The sequence below is a fragment of the Otolemur garnettii genome, unplaced genomic scaffold, assembly GCF_000181295.1.
Source record: "Otolemur garnettii isolate 467f Iridium unplaced genomic scaffold, OtoGar3 scaffold00136, whole genome shotgun sequence".
Taxonomy (NCBI): Eukaryota; Metazoa; Chordata; class Mammalia; order Primates; family Galagidae; genus Otolemur; species Otolemur garnettii.
The window spans coordinates 4,555,912-4,575,268 of NW_003852531.1; the positions used below are offsets into that span (position 1 = coordinate 4,555,912).

General features: G+C 46.6%; 1 long non-coding RNA gene across 3 annotated transcripts; it reads right to left on the reverse strand.

Annotated features, from left to right (window-relative positions):
* Positions 1 to 3,032: 3,032 nt before the first annotated feature.
* LOC111727993 lies at positions 3,033 to 18,387 on the reverse strand. 3 transcript variants are annotated; one of them, XR_002775419.1, is made up of 3 exons: positions 7,455 to 8,507; positions 6,395 to 6,531; positions 3,033 to 4,515 (listed from the first exon to the last, which is right to left on the reverse strand). It is a non-coding gene; the product is annotated as an uncharacterized LOC111727993 (long non-coding RNA). The 3 variants fall into 3 exon arrangements; XR_002775420.1 differs by lacking the exon at positions 3,033 to 4,515 and adding an exon at positions 4,664 to 4,683; XR_002775418.1 differs by lacking the exon at positions 3,033 to 4,515 and adding an exon at positions 18,118 to 18,387 and having other exon boundaries at positions 5,007 to 6,531; positions 7,455 to 7,584.
* Positions 18,388 to 19,357: the final 970 nt, after the last annotated feature.

The window sequence follows — 19,357 nt, forward strand, 5'->3', positions numbered from 1 at the left end:
ATCTTGGCATCTCCAGCTGGGACCTTTGTTTAGGGTCTAGACCTAAATAGTGACCCTCCTTGGGGCATCTCCCCTTGGAAGGCCCACAGACACCTCCAATGAATGTGGACTTGTTTTCTCTCCCTGCAAGCCCATTCTATTCCATCTTCTCCCACCTCGCTCACATCAGACACATGAAGCCACCTGCACCTTACATAGCCAGCAAGGTCCTGCCCCTGCCTCTGAAATGCTCTCCACCTCAACCCTACTCTCAATCCCTCTATCACTGCCCCAGCTCCCTCAGGCTCTATCTCTTGCCTTGATATTTTGCAGGTCTCCTAATTGTATCCGGGCAGACCCTCTGTAATTTATTGTCCTACCCAGTGCCCAGGTACTTTTTCTAAAGTTCTGCATTTCCTGCTTAGGACCCTACTTTGGCTAATCATTAGCTCAGAGATAATAGGCACATTCCTGGTGGTGCAATCCCAGCCCACTGACCATCTGGTCTGCTGCCCTCCAGGCTGATTCTCCACCTCCCAGCCTCATTCTCTGCTCCAGACTACCTGGATTACTGGAGTTCTGTGGATAAATAGAAGAGCAGCCAGCACTGAGGGCTCACTCAGAGCTGCACTGACGTCTCCTTTCACCTCACAGCCACCTGTGATGGACAGATCATTAGAGCCTCACCAGGGAGGCAACTGGGGCCAAAGAGGTCAGTCCATTTCCCAGAATCATTCTGAACCATTTTGTGTTGCTCCAAAATCCATGCTCTCACCACCAGGCTTTAAGACCCTGGCTGATTGCACAGCAGGGACCACCTTCTGCGTCTTTCCCCAGCTCCCTCCAGGCAGCCAGTTGCTAAGGTCATAGTTCAAGGGTCATCTTTCCCTTCGGAAAGCTGTGCTTGGCCTCTGGCCCCTGGGCTAACTCAGGTGAGTCACTGGTTTTGCATTTGTACTTCTCTCAGTTGACAATTCTGTCATTTATATAGGATGCATCCTTGGTTTAACAATTATCTTCCTTGGAAAATAAGCCGTAGGCCCTCCCCATGGGAAACACACACAGCCTCAGTCCGTATCTCACCCTGTACCCAGATGGGAACAACTGAACCCTGCCTTCCACACTGACGCACTTGTCTACGTTGGTCCGATTTCCAGTCCCACTAGGTTAAGCCTCTTGAGGGATTGTTATCTCCTTTCGACGCCCCTGACTCCTGATACCTGGTAGGAGCTTGATGAGTGAAACCTGAGTGGACAAATAATGACAAGCACATGACAACAGCCAGCATTTAGCGAAGCACGCAGAGTCCCGAGCCCTGAGCCAGGCTGCCGCACAGGCCGGCCTACGTTCTCTGCTCACAGTACACAGTTATGAGAGAGGGAGGACGTTTTCCTATCTACATTTTTCAGATGAAGAAACAAAAAATCAGAAAGGTTAACCAAGTCGTTTATTGTCTGATAGTCAGAGTGCTGCAGGATTAGAATTTTAAACCAGTGCAGCTGACATCAAAGTCTGAGTTCTTAAGACTAAGGTGCCTTTCCAAAGAATGAAACCTCTTTATTTTTTTTTTACTTAATTTTTATTAGATCATAACTGTATACATTTATGGGGTACAATGTGATGATTTGATATACAATGTAGAATGCTTAAATCAAACTAATTAACACAACCATCACCTCACTTATTTTTTTGTGGTAAGACATTTTAATATATTCTTAGTTGTTTTTAAATGTACCCTTGCACTGTGCACATTAGGTGAGATCCCACCAAATCCCCTCCCTCCACTCATCCTCCCCCTTCCTCTCCCTTCCCCTCTTTCTTTCTGGATTATCTTTGTGTTTTATCATCCATATGAATGTGTACGTGTTTATATATTATGATGGCCACGTCCTGACCTCCCTCACCTTCTCACCCCAGGCCAGAGTCACCAAGATCTCACCAGCCCGTCTTTGTTTGGTCAATATCCTTTTTAAAGAAATCACAAAAAACTTAAGAGAAATTCAAGCACTGCTTGACCATTATGGAAAATAGCAGGTGATCCTTCCTTTCAACTGAATGCCACGATTCAATCTATTTGTATAGCTCAGATACACTGTTGGTGAATGAGCCCGTAGATCACCCTAACTTCTGGTTTTCCTGATGAAAGCTGAGCCAGGTTCCATGAGTCTTCCATTTCTCATACTTATTTCAGTTGAAAGTTCTATCACTTGTAAAATGTACCATTGACTTAATATTATCTTTGCAGGAAAATAACATCACACCCCACAGGCGTGCGTGCGTGCGTGCGTGCGTGCATGCGTGCGTGTGTGTGTGTGTGCGTGCATGTGTGTGCATCTGTGTGCGTGCATGAGTGTGCATGCACGTGTGTGTGCATGCGTGTGTGTACGTGTGTGTGCATGTGTGTGTGTGTCTATACATATATATACACAACTTCACTCCATACCTCACACCACACACAAAAATAAACTCAAAATGAATTACAGACCTAAATGTAAAATTACACAACTCCTAGAAGAAAAAGCAGAAAAACCTTTGTGACCTTGTATTAGACAAATACGTTTTAAATATGACACTAAAAATTCAACACACTAAAAAACTGATAAATAACACTACTTCACCAAAATTAAACACCTCTGTTTTTAAAAAGATACATTGTTAAGAAAATGAAAAGAAGAGCCACAGACTAAGTGGATGGAGCAGTATTCGTAAAACACTTATCAGATAAATAGTTTACCAAAAATATGAAAAAAAACTCAAGGCTCGGCGCCTGTAGCTCAAGCGCTAAGGCACCAGCCACATACACCTAAGGTGGCGGGTTCGAATCCCCAGCCCGGGCCCACCAAACAACAATGATGGCTGCAACCAAAAAATGGCCAGGCGTTGTGACGGGCGCCTGTAGTCCCAGCTACTTGGGAGGCTGAGGCAGGAGACTTGCTTGAGCCCAGGAGTTGGAGGTTGCTGTGAGCATGATGCCATGGCACTCTACCCAGGGGGATAGCTTGAGGCTCTGTCTCAAAAAAAAAAAAAAGAAAAGAAAAAAACTCAATAAAAAAGTTTGAACAGTCATTTTTCCGAAGGAGATACATTGACAAATAAGTACAGGGAAAGGTGCTCAAAACCTTTTGTCATCAGGGAAATGTCAGTTTATCCCACCATGGAATATTAATATTGAGCATATTGGTATTTTACAGTGGTTTAAATATGCTGATGATACTAAGATATGAAACTCCTTGCATTGCTGGTGGGAATGCAAACTGGTTCGGTAACTCTGGAAAACAGTTTAGCAATTTCCTAAAAAGGTTAAACACACACCTCACAAGACCAACCCAGATGCCCAGTCCTAACTCCCTGCTGAGGAGGAATGAAAAGATACATTCACACGAAGAGCAGTACAGGAGTTTTATAATGGCTTAACTCATGATTGCCCCAAACTGAAAACAACACAGACGTACTTTAAATGATGAATGCTAAACATTTTCTGCAAAGGAATACTACTCGGTAATAAAACAGAAAAAACTACTAATGTCTGCAGTGACATAGATTAACTCTCATTGAACAAAAGAAGTCGGATACAAAGTCTACATCAATATAGTTCCATTCTATGGTATTCTGGAAAAGAATAGGAGAGAAAACAGTTCAGTGACTGCCAGAGGCTGGGGTTGGGGTCGACAACTGAAGGACATGAGGGAACATTTTGGGGGGTGAAACTGTTCCAAATCTTGATTTTGGTTTTGATTACATGACAGTATGTGTTGTCAAAACTCATGAAACTGTAAAATGAAATGATATGACTTGGTCTATATAAATTATGCCCCAATAAATAAAATGTATTCTTGTACCGTGCAACCAGGGGTATAGGAAGAAATCAGGTTACAAATATTATAGTTGAAACTTTAATTATATACAGATATATTTGCTAATATTTACAACTATTCTACTGATGAGCTGGTTGCCTTTCATATAGATTTTAAAAGGCATCTAAAGTCCAGGAACAATGGAAGGTGATGGAAAGGCTTTCAGAACCGAGGAGACGCACCAGTCGCTCTGTGGTGCTCAAAGCCTGCTCTAGATGGAGCCCTGTGCAGGTCCAGTTTATGAAGAGTGTTCTTGACCCTGACATGTTAGGCAGCCCTTTCCAGTCAGTACCTGGAGAGCACCCTTCCATTTCTTCATGCAGGCAGAATGGGAAGATATTAGCCTTGGTGGGTCCAGCGGCACAAAGCAGAGGATTCATTCAAGGGGAAGTCTTCCAGCCGGCTGTTCCCTGGTTGCCTGAGTGAGGCTTCCCTGTGCCAAAGCTCAGGTCACACGGAGAGCCCCTCAGGTGTCTGAGAACCCGGCCCCAGTGAGCATTCTCCTGGCTGTGCATCCTGCCCTGGTTGTCTCACCCTGCAGGAAATGAAGGACCGGCAGTACCCAGAAGGTCCAGCTCAAAAGCGCCATTGCTGAGCTCAGAACGCAATTACAGAGCTTCACTCCATGGAGAAGAGCATTCTGCAACAGTATTTCCCTCCTTGAGGCTCTACAGATGTGAACCTGCAGGATGAGTCTCTGGGAATTATACTTTTAAAGGGGTTTTCTGGAAGTCACTGCTCTTGTGATTAACACCAATACCACCAAGGAGGGTCAGTGAGTACGGGCGCCCTTAAGTGGTGCCAGGAAGAATATGGCATCACCTGCAGGCATCTTGGCCAAACCAAAGACCTGAAAATAAGGAAATGCTATCTTTTTTTTTTTTTGGAGACAGAGCTCCACTCTGTCACTCTGGGTAGAGTGCCCTAGCATCGCAGCTCACAACAACCTCCAACTCTTGAGTCAAGCGATCCTCTTACCTCAGCCTCCCAAGTAGCTGGGACTAGAGGCACATGCCACAATGCCCGATTAGTTTTCTATTTTTGTAGAGACAGGGTCTCACTCTTGTTCAGGCTGGTCTAGAACTTCTCAGCTAAAGCAATTCACCGGCTCAACCTCCCAGAGTGCTAGGATTATAGGTGTGAGCCACTATGTCCAGCCAGGAAATGATACTTTTAAATGACTATTTTCTTTAAAATTGCCAATATCATAAAATACAAAGAAAGGTTATAGAAATATTCCAGATTAAAGACACCACTGAGATATGACAATGTGTACTGAGGGGGCAAAACTCTAAATAAAACCTTACTGAATGAAGATATTGCTAAGATCAAAATGCTGGTGGTAGATTAGAAATAAAATATCATCAATAATAATTTACCGAGGTTGACCACTGTGCTGTGGCTATGTAAAAATATTGCTATTTTTAAGAAATACATACTGAAGTATTTAGGCAGAAAGGGCCATGATGTATGAAAGTTCCAAATTGGGAAACAAATAGTATTTGTTGAAATTATTACCATTATTATCATGGAACTGTTATTATTGAAGTTATTCTTGTTGAAATTATTTCCAAATAAAAAGCTTTTAAAAATGTAGTCCTCCGCGTGCCACTGCAACCACACACTCAACCCCACGCACACTGCTAGTCACAGAAAGTAAGAGGGGGAGAAGAGCACTGTGATTCTCTGAGCCCTGCGAAGGCCTCTGTAGACCGGATCCTTATGAAAATGTCAGTTCTAAATATCACACGACAGATGTTTTTCCCAGGCTTGTATTGGGACAGACATTGGGACAACTTTCTCTTTCAGACAATATCTTCTGGGTGGGGTAAGGCCCCCCCCAGACACTCACCTGCCAATCATTTCTAACACAGACACCCCCACTTTCCCCAAGATCCTTCAAATGCGGACCAGACATTCGCTATGCTCGTGTTAGCATTTTCCCTCTCCCAAGCCCTGGGCAGACTCCCTCCTCCTCCTGTCGTCGGTTTACTGCTTGCAAATACTGCGGCAGGGGAGAAGGGCCAACAGGAGGGGGAAGACGAAATCGAGCCCAATGCCTTGCTCTGGGCACAGATTTGTAGTTCTAAGAGACACGCTGCTCATCTAGGACCATACGTGGCCCAGACTGTGTCTAGAGATATTCCAGACACAATGTCATCCTCGTAACGAAGGCCGAATCTCAGAGGATTGACACACAGGACGTCTAATTCTCACACTCATACAGGTCAGTGTGGGTTGGGTGGCTCTACTCTGAGGGGTGACGCAGGGGTGCAGGCTCCCTGACTTCTGGGCCACTGTCATCCTCAATGTGAATCCTACACAGTTGCTGTAGCTCGGGAAGATAGCGTGGGTAACACGTGGAGAAGTGGCATCGTCAGCCCACGTCACACATGTGACAGCAACTCCTTCAAGAGGTGACGTCATCTCTCAAGGTGAGGCCTTGAACCAAGATGCCTTTACAACCACCTCGAGCAGCAGAACATGGAGGGAGGGACAGTGCCACTTCCAAGGCCGGGCTATGAAGGGCTCTGTAACTTTCCCTTTCTCTGAACACTCACCGTGGGCCCAGCCAACTGCCAAGATCATGTGATAGACGTCAAAGACATGTAAGTCAATGAGCCTCGGCCTTCCAGAGGAGGCCCTGGACTCATGGAGCAGAAATCAGCCATCCTGCTGTCCCTGGTGAATTCCTGACCTGCACAAGAATAAGAAATAATAGATTAGTACTGTTTTTTTAAGCCACTAAGCTTTGGGGTGGCTTGCCACGCAGCAGTGGATGACTCCAGTGAGCATCTTGCTAGCCTCTGCCCAGTTCTCCAGCTTTCCTGAAGAGAGCTGCTCCCTCCCTAGGATACTCAGACTCCCAGCTGGTACAAACATCTCCACAACCACTGTTACCACGGCCATCATCGGCACTCATTGTACCTGTCAGGGTCTCAGCAAGAAATATAGATGGTTCACAGACAAGGGGGAAGCATCTGAGTGCTTTCAAGAAGTGGTTAGGGCAGGATTAAGGGAACCTATCAGCAACACACCTTGGGGCTGGCAACAGAAGGGAGCTGTGACCACTCCAGGCCAAACAGCAGCCTGGAAGGGCTGCTAGAATTCAGCAGGAGCTCTACGTACAGGAGAGGGCTGCTGAAAGCTATCATGAGCTGTCAAAGGCCCAGCAAACAGAGACTGGGGGAAATAAACACCTCAACTCTCTCTGCTCACTGTCTGACTTCCCACTGACATTAGTGGGACCCCATAGGAAACTGAGGAGCACAGGAGCCTGGCCGACACCGTCACAGGGGTCAGCCTCCCAGGGGACAGAGCAGGACAGGAAAGGTGCTGAGTAGATCTGGAGGAAGCATGAGCACCCCCGGTCATCACTGTCACCCTCTCAGGCTGCCTCAAGGTGCAGACAACTTCTGAGGTACAAAATAATTCCTCATGTTTTTTCATATCTCATCCCTTGCAGTATCCTCTGCATCTAGCTGAGAACTTGGGACATAACTGGTGGTTATTTCCATCCTTGAACAGAAAACCTACTCCATCCAAGGCTCCAGGCTAGAAACGTGGGGACAGAGAATAAAGGAAGTGTCATGAGGAAGATCTAGTGTTAGGAGCGCTTACCAGGGACAGATTCCTGGAGGTTGTGGTGCTGAAGGTGGAGGAGGTCACCTCAGCAGGCACAGTGCAGGGGAGAGTGCCCGGCCTGGGCACCACATGAAGAAACGGTTTATAGGTGAGAAAACAGCATGTTCTGGGAGGAGAAAACAATTCTGTTTTACTGGAATGTGAAACTCACAGAGATAAGATATATGTTATGATTAAGTCAGTGTTAGTAGCATGATCATACCGTGACAAATTCCGAAAGCATTTGAAAGGCCTTGGACTTAGCACGTCGGTCTGCGGCAGTGGTGGGACAAATGCAGCGAGCAGACCCCCCACCGACCCCTGTCTGGGGACACTGCAGGGTCCTGCGTGGATACCACACCGATCCTGTCCGGGGACACTACAGGTTCCTGCACAGACACCCCACCGACCTGTACCGGGACACTGCGGGCTCCCGCGGACATCCCACCGACCTGTACCGGGACACTGCGGGCTCCCACGCAGACACCCCACTGACCCTGTACGGGGGACACTTCAGGCTCCTGCGTGGACACCCCACCGACCCTGTCTGGAGACACTGCAGGCTCCTGCGTGGACACCCCACCGACCCTGTCCGGGGACACTGCAGGCTCTTGCACTAACTTAAGTAATGGAACTTCCCTTGACGGGCTGGGAGCAGAAACAGAAGGGGCAGCGACAGCAGGCTGAGCACGGAGGACGCCACTTATTTGACACTCACAAGTATTTATTTATCTAGGGACCGCACCAAGGCAGGCACTATCCTGACCACGTGGACAGGGCAGGAAGCAAAACAGAGAAAGCAGCATCCTCTCCCACCGGGTTGGGTAAGAGGATCCCTGTGCCATCAGCGCAAGTAACAAACGTAACTCAGGTGTAAGGGGCGCACGCTCCTCCGCCTGGGACGTCCTTCCTACGCTGTTTCTGAAGACACTGTTCGTTCGTGCTAGTTACCTACACTTCACAACGTAAACGTGTTTTCCCTGGAGTGTCCTCCCTCCGCTGAATCAAGAACTCTTCAAGAACAATTTCACTGGGCTGGGCGCCTGTGGCTCAAGCGGCTAAAGTGCTAGCCACATACACCTAAGGGTTCGAATCCAGCCCGGACCGCCAAACAACAATAATGGCTGCAACCAATGGGTGCCTGTGGTTCCAGCTACTTGGGAGGCAGAGGCAGGAGACTCGCTTGAGCCCGGGAGTTGGAGGTTGCTGTGAGCAGTGAAGCCATAGCACCCTACCCAGGGGGACAGCTTGAGGCTCTGTCTCAAAAAAAAAAAAAGAACAATTTCACTTTCGCCCTTGGACCCCTAATGTATAGAATAGGCCAAGTATCTGTTGGCCTGTTGACATAGGCCAAGTATCCACAATATGTTTGAGAAATTTTTTAAACGTTAGATAAAATTTTTCCTGTTATTTTAATGCTTAGAATGCATAAAAATTAAGTTTAGAAATAATCAGAGCAGACTAGAAAAGGGAAAAGGCCGCCCAGGTGGGGCCTGCCGGAGCAGTGGGGAGTGGGACATGGAGGGGCTCAAACCCCAGTGATTCTTGGTAATAGCCCACATGTCTGCCAGGCGCAGGGTCCACACTCACCCCAGGTCTCCTAGGCCAGTGAGGGACCTCATCCCTGCAAACCAAAAGTGGGACCCAGTCAGTGGCATGCCACGAAATCCAAGTGCAGCCTCTGATAAGTACACTTATTGGGGGAAAAATGGGAAAGCATTTGGGAGTGGATGTGTCCCAGAAGATCTGCAGACATGTGGGCAGTGCACCTTCACTCCTACAGCTGAGAGAGGGGAGCTGGTTTCAGACGGGGTGGAGAGAACCTGGTAAAATACACCTTTACTCAGCAATCCGGACGGAACACTGACGGCTCAGCAACACTGTGCTCAGGCCTGTGCGTGATGGAGAGGGAGACAGCTCCTACCCTGCAGTGTTCAGAGCATCATTTAAGACAGAGACTTCCACATGAATTAATGAGTTAATAGTTATAAACCAGGGGCCCAGGCACAGCACCCAGCTTTATCCAGCCACAGTGGGCATTTACCTCCCTTTTGAAATGGATGAGATGGCTGGCTGCAGGGGTTCATGCCTATAATCTTAGCACTCTGAGAGGCTGAGGTAGGAGGATTGCTGAGGCTAGGAGTTCAAGACCAGCCTGAGCAAGAGTAAGACGCTATCTGTACAAAAACTAGAAAAAATTAACTGGGTGTGGTGCCAACTGTAATCCTAGTTACTCAGGAGGCTAAGGCAGGAGGCTCACTTGAGCCCAGGAGTTTGAGTTTGCTGGGAGCTATGATGATGTGCACTTCAGCTGGGGCAACAGGGCAAGACTCAAAAAAATTAAAAAGAATAGAATGAAATGGACAAGAGAGGTGGACCCCGGTTTAAGTCCACGCACCTTGAAGGACTGGCCAGTTGACAGACATCTGTCCCTGCATCCTAAGCTAAGGTCAAGTAAGCTAGGACGGCAACAGCATCCTAGCTGGATCCATCCTAGCATGGATCCATCCATGATCCTCACAAGCCAGGTCTTCAAAGACAGGCAAGACTTTGCTAACCAGGGAGAGAGTATTGGTGGAAGAAGGAAGGAGGACGAAACTGGGAAGACTGAGAGTTGAGAGCCTTCAGGGAAGGTGCCAATGATGAGAAAGCCAGTGTGGCATTTGTGTGGTGAGAAATCAGACTAAAATCATAGTTTGAAATCTTTTTTGCTGGGGAAACCCTGAAAGAAGGTGAGTGAGTCAACGGCCTGACCATGAAAGGTAGAAGTAAAGCTGGTACAAGAGGTCGGCATTACAAGAGTAAACGTCGCACCAGAGGCACTGACAACAGACACCAACCCTGGGCTTGAGGACATGATGGTGCTGCAAGCGGGGGTGACTAGACAGCTCAGGAGAGAGGCGAGGCTGGGAGCGCTGAGTGGGGTGTCTCGTACACAAAGGGGATGGCTACAGAGACAGCCTCTTCTCCTCACTGCCCAGCCCAGAGGAAGAAGAGGAGAGAGGGGACCCCTCAGACCACAGAGCTGCTCCCAGGAGTAGATGGAAGGAGGGCGGGCTAGTTAAGGACAAGAAAAACGTTCCCAAGATGGTCACTGGTCTGTGATTCCAAGTTTAACCTTTGCCAGTGCTCTTTTAGCAAACAAAGCATCAGGGAGTTGGGAAGGGACGCTGGACCGCAGCAAGGCTGCAGCACCATGTACAGAGGACGTCTCTGACTAGGCTGGCCACCACAAGGAGGGCCTGGGGACAGTCTGGGAGGGGAGCGTGTGGCCCCAGTGGGTGGGAAGACGCCACCCACAGGCCTATCTATCTTCAACGTTAAATGCCTGCGAGATTTGGGGCTAAAGCTTTCAGGACTGTGAGCCCCAACTGCTTCACTTTTTAGTTTGCAGATTTTCACATGTTGGAGGGAAGAGTGTGTCCCATGGCACAGCTGGCACAGGATCAACCCACAGCGTTCTGAGTCACCTCCACCCTGGCCTGTGTCCTCCAGCTGGTTTGTTTGCAAATTACTCACAGATACTAAGTCACTTCTTCCTTAAACAATTTCTTGAATTTTTTTTTTTTTTTAAGATAGTCTCACTATGTCACCCTCGGTAGAGTGCAGTGGCATCACAGCTCACAACAACCTCCAACTCTTGGGCTTAAGCGATTCTCTTGCCTCAGCTGCCTGAGTAGCTGGGACTACAGGTGCCTGCCACAATGCCTGGCTATTTGTTGTTGTCATTGCAGTTTTCATTGTTGTTTAGCTGGCCTAGGCTGAGTTCAAACCCGCCAGCACCATACGTGGGTGCTGGGTGTATGTGGCTGGTACCATAACCACTGAGCTACAGGCACCAACACAATTTGTTGAATTCTTCTCTAAAAGATACTGACTTTAAACAAGTAACCACATACTGTTACTGCATCTAAAATGTTAACAGTAATTCCTGAAGAGCCTGTAAGTGTTGACATTTCCCTAATTATGTTGCACTGTTGGGGGAAGGGAAGTTGCTTCATCGGAATTGAGAGCCCAACAAGGTCCGCACACAGTATCTGGCTCCCTCTCTCTTTTTCTTCTTAATATTTATCTGTTGAAGAAATAAGGTAACATGAAAGAGTTTCCTGTCATTCTGGTTTTGCCAGTGGCATCCCCCGGTGCCACTGAACAAGTACCTCTGTCTTCTGTATGTTTTTGTTTGTTTGTTTTTAAGGCAGAGTCTCACTCTGTCACCCTGCTTAGAGAGCCACAGTGTCACAGCTCACAGCAACCTCCAACTCTTTGACTTTAGCGATTCTCTTGCCTCAGCCTCCCCAGTAGTTGGGACTAGAGGTGCCCGCTGCAATGCCCCGCTAGTTTTTAGAGATGGAGGTCTCACTCTTGCTCAGGTTGGTGACAAATTCCTGAGCTCAAGCAATACTCCCACCTCAGCCTCCCAGAGTGCTGAGATTACAGGCCTGAGATACCGGCTCTTCTGTATTTCTTGTCAACTGAGAGTTAAATACCGAGGCTCAATGCAATCCATATTTGATTGTCTTCATCAGAAAATATTGTGTGTTTCCCGATGCATCACACACTAGGTACAGATGTCTTACGGTCTCTTTGTGATGATGTGCAGATCAATGTGTGGATTCAGAGAACATGTGCCCATAGTACAATGTAAGTTATTATTTTCTTACAGAAAATCTAACCCATTTTGATCACCAGAAAATGCAAGACTCAATATATAGTAAATCAAAACTTCCAAAACACTAACATTTCTTAAGCATATAATCTCTATGACCATTTCTATGACAAAACATTGTTGATTTTTTTTTTCAAATGAAAGCAAAGTTCAGAACTGGTCTATCACTAAAATTAAAATCATAGATATAGAAGATCTCATTAAAAAAAATAGGTCTGGAGAGATAATAGTGAGGAAGGGAAGCAACTTCCACAGAGCACCTGTCTGGCTGTCAACAGTCCTGGGACACAAGCCCCTGTCTTGGCACAGGGGTGCTGGGAGCTGAGGCTAGGAGTTGGCAGCAGCTGTTCTAGAGATTTTTCTTGTTAAAAAAGGCCTGCACTAAGGTGCTGGCAGAGAGAATGGAAAAGTAGCGATAAATGTGACATTACGAAAGAAGAATTAAAAGGATTTGGTAAATAATTAAAGAAAGAGAGAGTTAAGTTATCACCAGTACCCTGACAACTGACTCTCAAGTAATGAAAGAATGTGAATTGGAAATTTCATAATAACATGAAAAATGTCCTGTTGTTTTAAGCCAAGGGTCGCAGCACCTGGCATCTCTCTGACCTCGTGGACAACTGGTATGCCCAGATAACCTCAGAAGTCTCCCTAATCCATCAGAATCCTCCCCCTCATCTCTAAACATTTCCGAGAACATTGGTCATAAGTAAAAAGTAGTAAAATAGCGTCATGAGCCAAACAGCATTTTTTTTTTTTGAGACAGAGTCTCACTATGTCACCCTGGGTAGAGTGCTGTGGCGTCACAGCTTGCAGCAACCTCAAACTCTTGGGCTTAAGTGATTCTCTTGCCTCAGCCTCCCAAGTAGCTGGGACTACAGGTGCCTGCCACAACACCTGGCTATTTTTTGGTTGGAATTGTCATTGTTGTTTAGTAGGCCCATGCCAGGCTTGAACCTGCCAGCCTTGCAAGTGTATGTGGCTGGCGCCCTACTCACTGAGCTACAGGCGAGCTAGCGTTTTTTTTTTTTTTTTTAGACAGAGTCTCACTCTGTTGCCCTTGGTAGAGTATCGATTATCTTGTCTCAGCCTCCTGGGTAACTGAGACAACAGGCACCTGCCACAATGCCCAGCTATTTTTAGAGATGGGGTCTTGCTCTGGCTGAGGCTGGTCTCGAACCTGTGAGGTCAGGCAATCCACCTGCCTCGGCCTCCCAGAATGCTAGGATTACAGGCATGAGCCACCACACCAGGCCCAAACAGCATTTTAAAGGAATAAAATATTAACCTATTTATCAGAAAAATAAGCCAGGTGCAGTGGCTCACATCTGTAATCCCAGCAACTGGAAAGGCTGAGGTGAGAAGATTGCTTGAGGCTAGAAGTTTGAAACCAGCCTGGGTAACACGAGACCTCAGTTCTAAAAATGTGAAATTAAAAAAAATAGTTGGGCATGGTGATGCACACCTGTAGTCTCAGCGACTCTAGAGGCTAAAGCAGGAGAATCTTTTAAGCCCATGACTTTGCGGCTACAGTGAGCTGTGATCATGACACTGGGCAACAGAGTGAGGCTCCGTGAAGGAGAAGTGGAGGAGGAGGAGGCGAGGACAGAGCATGAGGCATCAGTTCCTCATAATGAATCGGCTAAGTAAACCCTCTGGGAAGTGGGAGGGGGAGCTGCCAACATCTCCCCACACAGAGAATTCTGTGGAAATGAGAGCTCAGGGCTCAGCACCCAGCAGGGCCTGGGCCCTGGGAGCTAGAGGCCTGACCCAGGAGGGCTCACCCAGAATCCCCCCAGGCCCAGGAAGTGAGGAGGAAGTCAGGGAGAAAAGGGATGGGGAAACCTAGAAACACATTTATAAGAAATGACCCAGTCCTGGAGCTAGCCCCCAAAATGCTTGTTAGATGAAGCACATTAGAGTAAATGATCTAAATCTCAGCATTTTAGTTTAGGATTTCAGAGGAGAATTTCCAGAGGCCTTGACACTAAACCCATTTATCTTTGGACATTCCCAGACTTCCTCACCCCCTAAACATCCCAACCTGTTCCTGCTCATTTTCCAACAGGCAAAGTTTCACCATTGCCAGCTGTCTTTCTAAGAAGAGAGCCAATCACCAGTGCTGGCATGTGATAAGGGACGACACAGCCGTGATGAGTTAGGTCTGCATCAGAATAGCCAAGGCAGAGGCCTGTCCCTGGAAAGAGCCTTCTCTGGGGCACTTGGGGCCCCTCCCTGGCCAGCGCTAATGTGGAAGGGGGTACGTTTGTATATTTCCTGTGAACATAGAATGCCTTTAAAGTGCTAATAAGTTAGTCATCTCTTCCATGTTTAAAAGGAAGTCAGTGCAGGTCTCTGGGCCCAAAGTGAAAAGGCAAAAGTCTTGGTTCTTGCTAGAAAGTGGGGTTCAGAGGTGTTTGTGATGCAGAGAGCAGAAGGGAGAAAAGAGGGTGATGGAGCTGGCCAAGGGTAGGGAGCAGGACAGCACCCAGTACCTCCTCCCCACGGAGTTCTTGAACCTTGCTTGACACAGCTTCTCTCGCTTGACACAGATTCTCAGGATAATCATAAAACCCAGAGACACCTTGATGATGTGGGATTTGCAATGAGATTTCAAATCAAAATTTTGGGCAGGAGGAGTGGGCTCTGGTTTCTCCATGGAGCAGGAGGACTCAGCCTCAGGTGGCCCCACTCTGTAAAGGCCAGACCCTGTCCCAGCACCACTCCACTTTTCACAATGGCCTGTGGGATTGTTTGTTTTGTTTTATCCTCTGATGGAGAGAGAGACAGCATGTGCAACTGAGGCCAAAAAAGATGAGCTGGAGTTTCTAAGCCTCTCAGCCACATCTGGGGCAGCGAGGATGAAATTGCAGCTACCTGAGTCAGGGCTGTATGGTAAAGATGAGTTAGAAGCTTCTGCGAGTACCTGGGAGAGATCTTGGAACCACGAAGTCTCCAAAACCCTGGTTTGAACAATAAAAGAAAGGACTCACCAGATAGCACTCCTGATTCACTGTGCAGATGTGGACTGATAGGGCAGTGCTGGGACCTCACCCAGATGCTCTTGGAGGTGAAGGGGTGCATGTGTGGATTCTTGGGCTGGTGGTCTAGGTAGCAGGAATGAGGTATTGGGGAAGTTAAGGATAGCCCAACTGTGGGGGACGTGCTAAGCTGGTCATTGTTATGAGCAGCAGGGCCTCCTGCCAGCCAGCTTGCTGTGAGGGGCTGAGTGGTGAACCGCCTTCTGGCTCTGTCCCCAGGGCAGTACAGGAGACAGCAGGAAGCCTGTACTGCACCTGGGGTCTAGAACTTACCCTGAGCAGTGGCTTTGTCACACTCTGGCCTGTACACACACAGGCCAGGAAGGCCCCGGAAATCATAACCCTATGCCCAGCCAGGTGTTTGGGGGAGGACTGCTCTCTATCTTCACAGTGGGGACTCAAGGGCGACCAAGAGGAGCCCAGACCTGAGACGCCCCCAAATTGCATTCCTTTCTTAAAAACACACACGCCTGTCCTTCTGGAAGATGTCCTGCCGCTCCAGTTTGGCCTACACACTTCTCTTCTCCCGCCAGCCCTTTCCGGGCCCTCCCGCTGTCCATACTCTTTGCTGCTCTGTCTAGCAGGCAGGGCACACCTGGCTGTCTCTCCAAGAATCCCCTAAGTAGGGCTTCAAATATGCTCCATCTCCCCTCTCCTCTCGCTGTAAGGCCAAACATTCAGAAGTCAGCCGCAAAGGTGCATCTGTTTTAGACTTGCAGACTCATTTTGGGATTGCTGTCCTTGGCAGCCGTAATGAACAAAGATGCCTTTCAGTTAATTCCTCTAACCTCAGAGGGATAAAGTTCTACAGATTTGCAAGATGGGAGTTTAAAATGTGAGTGTCTTTCAGGTAATATGCCAGAAGTAGAGTCTTCCCAAAGCAGTGTTGATGTTGGAGAGAAGAGATGTGTCTTTCCCAAGAGGAAATGCCCTTGAGGGGCAGAGTCACGTGGAGAAGAGGGCAGGACACACTTTTGATTGCAACAACCTGGTTGTGCCCATGCAGCCCGTGTGGACTCAGGAATGTCATTTAACCTCCTTGGGTTCAATTTCTTCATGTTTGAGACTTTCTTCTGATCACACCAGGGTGCCTGGCACCAGAGCAATGCCCCTTCTGTGGGACACTCCCTCCACCCCCAAAATGGCAAAGTCTCCAGTTTCCCACTTCCCTTTCACTCTTGACTCTAAGTCTATTAGGGCAGCTGACTGTAAGTATGACTGCAAGGACCATTTAAAGAGCACTCTACCTGTAAAATTTTTCCCCCAAAATATTTAAGCCCTTTCTTTAGAATAGGTCGGAAAAACACATCTCATAGTACAAATTCCTTTCCCCTGAAGATACATCATCTATGCAATTAATGCCGGAGTCTCAATTCAGAAAATTCAGGACAGATTTCTCTGACCTTCCTACTGCTTTGCCAAGAGTGAAGTCCAGAGGCCCTGGGTAGTGCCAGCAAAACTTCACTGTTTTTCCTTCCAAGAGCAGTGACAGAATAAATTGCTATTTAGTTTGGTTTTGTTTCCCCTATACAAGGCCTCCCTGGCTCTGGAACCTAGGCTGCTGGCATTTTAATTAATGTTAATGTGTGGGCTCACCCCCCATACTGCTCCCCAAATGGGTTGGAGTAAGGGAAATAAACTGGTGAGCCAACAAAGCCATGAGGGGTATGGGTGCCCCCTGAAAAAGTGAACCCCATGCCCCCGCTCCTCTCTCTTACTCAATTTGGAATTTTTCATAAAAATTAAGAAAAAAAAAGGAGGGTGGTGCCTGTGGCTCAAAGGAGTACGGTGCCAGCCCCATATGCTGGAGGTGGCAGGTTCAGACCCAGTCCCAGCCAAAAACTGCAAAAAAAAAAAAAAAGGAATGTTTCACTTAAAATAGGACGCAATTACTGGGGGAGAGGGGATGATGTCGGCGCTTCCAGAGCTTCTGAGCCAACTTAGAGTCTTCACTTTCTCATTACCAGGCACATTTTTGTTCTGAAGTCAATGCTACCAGAATGTGTCAACCATAACTTTACAACAATGAAAAAGATACACTATAAATGCCTTCGAATATCTGGAATCTGGGCTTGAAATCAACCTGATATTTAAATCGACATGTATCTCCAGGCTGGGTCGAAGCTTAGTGAAGGTTTCCCCCCGAGATACTGTGTTTCATTTTTCTTTTCAAGTAAATTTCTATTTTTCCCCCAACCTTCACAGCTTAAGCATTTTATCCAGTTTAAACGATGGGGATTTAAATTGCTATTTTAGTGGAAGAGGCTTGATTAAAACCTGTGTCCTCATCAAATTATTGGACAGTGGTTCTTGGGCTCTGTTTACATTAGTGTCAACCTTAATTTAAATTCTGCATAACTATATTTGCTCCGCTAAATGCATTCGGTGGGAACACACCACAAATTACTTTGCATTATGAGCAGAGACTCTTTGTCTATTGCAAAGTGTTTTGAAATTAGCACCATAAGTAACTAGCTGTAAGTGTCACTCGATCTCCTTAATGCCTCATTAATCAAACCCCATGGCAGCTGGTGTGATGTCCAGGCCCCTCACATATAAGATGAGTATCACTTGTGGGGTGCATTTGACCACAGCCTTTTAACCCAGATTCATCGTTTGTGCATTTGTGCTCCCCGACAAGCTGCTCTTGCCTCGGTGGGCTCCCAACACATGTAGCTCTGTAAGGATACAAGCCACATGCATATTCTTTTCAGAAACGGGAAATGTTAAAAAAAAAAAAAAAACAACGATTTCTCCTCTTGTGGAAATCCCTGATATTAAGGAGAGGATATTCATTTTATGCAAGGAAAGCCCTAGCCGTTTTTTCTGAGTTTATCCACAATAATTCAACATAACTTTCAAAATTAATCTTAAAATGCCATGCTAGAAACATTTTCCTGGGCAGGTTTTTCTTTATGCCGACAGTTTAGAGAGAGAAAAGAAATACATTTACCCAGGCAGTCTACAATTTCTGTCTTGGCCTCAGGTCTCAAAGAGATGGGATACATTTAGTCTATGCACCTAATTAGGAAAAAAAAATGTGTTTATTCCTTTATTACATGTTCTAAATTATCGTGTATTAAATACAAAGTTTTAAAACTTGTACTTGCAAAAGAACTGTAGGACAACTTGTACTTGATGGCTTTATTACAGTCCTTATAGAAAAAAGGTTTTCATCTGTGTGTATATATACATATATATATACACAAAAAAACATAGCAAAGGATGACACCTTTTATAGTTTTTTTCTTTTTGTATTTCCATGGTTCCATCAAGCATTTGCAAATGCCTGAATAGAACCCTTCATCCATTTTCCATGCCCTCTCCCTGCGTCACACACACCACCCTACCCACACATACCTGTAACCAAAGGTAACACTCACTGCACTGGACAAGCCCCTCCGGGTCACTTCAGAGACGGTCTTAAATATGGTGTGGGCACATCGGGGGTAGGTTCCCTGTTAGGAGAGCCCTCTGTGGCAGCTCCCGTGGCAGTGAGCAGAGAGGAACAGGTGCTGTCGTCTGGGCTGCACACACATGCACGTGAGCTCCACTCTGCACAGCAACCTCTCAATGGGAGGCCTCTGGCTTCCTGGCCTTTCCTTCTGACCACCCAGCAGGAAAAATATATGAAGTGTTTTTTTTTTTTCTGCTAGTTTTGTCAGTGAGATGAAAACAGAAAGAAAGAAAACAAAAAAACACAGCATCAAAACTTTGTATTTCCCCCAGGTGAGCTTCTGGAATGTTTAATGTGATCTTAGTAAACCATTAATTTTCTTTGCAGTTACATTTTTTGCCTTTTCACCTTATAAAACCACACAGGCTACATAAACCTTATTTCCGTGGAATTGAAGCATTGTAGCCTGCCTCCCCAAACCCACCGAGTGGGAGCACAGTGGCAGCACAAACCAGTACTAGATGTTTTACTTTAAAAATCAATTTACCATAAACCATGCTTTGTGCTTATTTGAATATTATTAACATTATCATGTCTGCCTTCTCTTTTGGCATGATTCTCTCAGGGCTCTGGTTTTAAAATAGCAAATCTGAAAGAAGATTGTGATTAATTTTTTAGATGACATTTACTCAGGTGTAATTCATGGCAATTACAAAGGTACATTTTATGTCCCATCTCCAACTCATCCCATTCTTCTGCAATTCCAGCTACCCCCATTCATTAGAACTCTGAACAA